Raw genomic sequence first — 3,274 nt, 5'->3', positions numbered from 1 at the left:
AGAAATAATAATCAACTAAACTATAAGGTGCAATGAATGCAGATCGAACCAAGACCTTCCAATATTCAATCTAATGCTCTCCCAACTAAGCCATCCCAGATAACATAAAAAATTAATAATCACAAGTTTTAGATTGAATAGGCAAGTTATGCAACTTAGTCAACCTATGCCAGTTGGATAAAAAACGGTATTTCCATTAATTAATTATATTTTAAACATAAATAATCACTAATTTTGGAAAGAATAGTCAATTATGCAATGTGAACCAAGTGCGGTGAACGTGGATCGAACACGTGACCTTCAGATCTTCAGTCTGACGCTCTCCCAACTGAGCTATCCCCACAATCATTAGATATGAAAATTCATCAGTAAAGATATTTTCGCTGATTCATTGAGATTTCAAAAAAAATAATGACTAATTTTTTTATTGAATAGTTAGGTTATGCAAATAGAAACAGGTGCGGTGAACGTGGAGATCGAACACGTGACCTTCAAATCTTAAATATGACGCTCTCTAAACTGAGCTATCTGTGCTAACATTAAAAAAGAAAGTTTTTAAGTAAAGATATTTTCGCTAATTAATTTAAATTTTAGAAAGAAATGATCACTAATTTTAATTTAAATTTTAGAAAGAAATGATCACTAATTTTAGATTGAATAGTCAAATTGTGCAACGTGAACCATGTGTGGTGAACGTGGATCGAACACGAGACCTTCAAATCTTCAATCTAACGCTCTCTCAACTGAACTATCCACACTACTGTTAGAAATGAAAATTCATCAGTAAAGGTATTTTCGCTACTTCATTGAAATTTTAAATAGAAATAATCACTAATTTTTAATAAGATATTCAAGTTATCCAACTTGTATAAGGTGCGGTGAACTAGAACACGTTAGGTATTTCCGATAATTCATTGAGATTTCAGAAAGGAACAATGACTAATTTTAGATTGAATAGTCGGGTTATGAACCTAGAATCAGTTGCGGTGAACGTGGAGATCAAACACGACCTTCAAATCTTCAGTCTGACGCTCTCCCAACAGAGCTATCCCCGCTAATATTAAAAATGAAAATTCATAAGTAAAGGTATTTCCGCTAATTCATTATGTTTAAGAAAGAAATAATCACTAATTTTAGATTGAATAAGCAAGTTATGTTTTTAGATTGTATAGTCAGGTAATAAACTTGTATTAGGTGCGTTGAACGTGGATAAAACACGTGTGACCTTCAAATCTTCAGTTTAACAATCTCCCAACTAAGCTACTCTTGCTAACATTAAAAATGAATATTCATCAGTAAAGGTATTGGGTACACTTCTGGAAATTCAACAAAAGGCAATAGTATTAGACCGAGATGCCAGATTTCAATCTCGCTTCTGGAAAATTCAACAAAAGGCATTGGGTACGCAGTTATAGTATGACATTCCACCCATAAATAGATGGTCAAACAGAAATGCTCAAGTAAATATTGGAAGACATGTTGAGGGTATATGTGATGGATTTTGCAGGAAGCTAGGATAAGTACCTACCCCTTATGAAATTCGCTTATAATAATACTTGCCAAGCCACCATAAAAATGGCCACATACGAGGTTCTTTATGGACGAAGATTTCGATCCCCTATCTTTTCGGAAGAAGGGGGGCAAACGACAACTATTGGGCCAGAGCTGGTGCAAATTACCAACGCCGCAGTCCAGAAGATTAAAGCTAGGATACAGACCGCACAAAGCCGAGAGAAAAGCTATGCAGACCTAAGGCGCAAGGACATGAAATTGTAGGTAGGGGATCATATATTCCTAAAGGTAGCACCCCATGAGAGGGGTGCTCAGGTAGGGTGAAAAGGGGAAGCTAAGCCCTAGGTTTATCCGTCCCTTCGAGATATTAGAAAGGATTGGATCTGTGGCCCATAGAATCGGGCAATGCCCATACTTGTCTGCGGTACATAATATCTTTCATGTATCCATACTACGGAAGTATACCCTAGATCGTTCGCACGTACTGGCTCATGAAACTCTCTTCTTGAGAGATGACCTAACATATAAAGAAGACCTGATTCAAATAATAGACAAGAAAGTCAAATGATTGAGAAACAAGGAAATCTCTCTCGTTAAGGTCCTATGGAAGAATCATAGAGTAGAAGAATCCACTTGGGAAACAAAAGGCAAATAAGAACCTTGTACCCTGACCTATTTTAGAATAAGCACTTTCGATGACCGAAAGTTTTCAAAGGAGAGGAGAATTTGCAAACTCAAGGTCGCCAATAAGAGACAGTGTATAATCCCTACTAGGTTGTATCTAGAAGCAAAGAACAAGTAAAATTGAAAAAACATTAAGAAAATGGTACTTTTTCTAATTTTTATAAACTTCCCGAATCATTAAATTTTTTATAGAATAAGAATTACAAGGTGCTTAAAAAAGGAAGGCTCTGATCGGAGAAGACTTTTCTGGCAGAAGATTCAGAAAAATAAAGAATGAAATTATAGAAATTCTAGACGTTTCAATGGTAGTGGAAAATTCGTCTATAAATTATGAATTAGGGTAGACTATTAGGGGCAAGAAGCAAGCTTAATCGAGTACCCAATCGAGAGATACAAGTTTTTTGTTTTGGGGTATCGTGTTCATGGGTTTACCTCGAATTCGAGAACTATAGTCCACTATTCATTTCCAAACTTGTTCCTGCACCTTCTAAATAAGTTTACCCATAAGTTTGGTGAAGGAAAGAGGTCTTCAAAGTGCTAGTAGGTTTTCACACGAATTAGTCCACGTTAGGTTACCCTCTAATGTTTTCCTAAGCAAAAACCTCAACTCCTAAAGCCTAACCGATGACATTATGTATAAACCTAGGTTCATCAATAATCCATGTACCAAGTACCGAGAACTATGTGAATAACATGTTAAATAAGTTGCTAGGATCCATACCCATAAGTAACCATTATCTGCATTACGATGTGTACTAAAAGGCCCCTATTCCTCTTTAGGTAGGATGTCTGGCAATATGTATCATGAGCTGGATGTTATGATAGGCCTACCTTTCCCATCAGCTAAACGAGATTTCCTGCACAACGATTTACCAGTAGGATTACATGATTATGACGATATCACTCATGTGTTCATGGGGAGAAAATTGAAGGTTATTTTAGGGGAAGGTTTTCAGGATCAGTATATGATACATAACACGATGACCTCTAAGTTCTAAGATCCTGAAAACATAACAAGAAGTAATATCCTAGCTTAAGGTCGCGATTAAAAACCTTCTAGTAGGCTACTTACTAAGTT

The 3,274-nt window shown here is 36.0% G+C and overlaps 1 non-coding gene across 1 annotated transcript; it reads right to left on the bottom strand.

Moving 5' to 3' along the window:
• Nucleotides 1-270: 270 nt before the first annotated feature.
• On the bottom strand, nt 271-343 carry TRNAF-GAA (transfer RNA phenylalanine (anticodon GAA)). Its single transcript has one exon. It is a non-coding gene; the product is annotated as a tRNA-Phe (tRNA).
• Between the last annotated feature and the right edge of the window lie 2,931 nt (nt 344-3,274).

The sequence above is a fragment of the Cucurbita pepo genome, unplaced genomic scaffold (assembly GCF_057944985.1).
Source record: "Cucurbita pepo subsp. pepo isolate OVF unplaced genomic scaffold, ASM5794498v1 scafford_2, whole genome shotgun sequence".
NCBI lineage: Eukaryota > Viridiplantae > Streptophyta > Magnoliopsida > Cucurbitales > Cucurbitaceae > Cucurbita > Cucurbita pepo.
The sequence above is the reverse complement of the archived record's forward strand: the minus strand, read 5'-3'. Positions and strand labels throughout refer to the sequence as shown.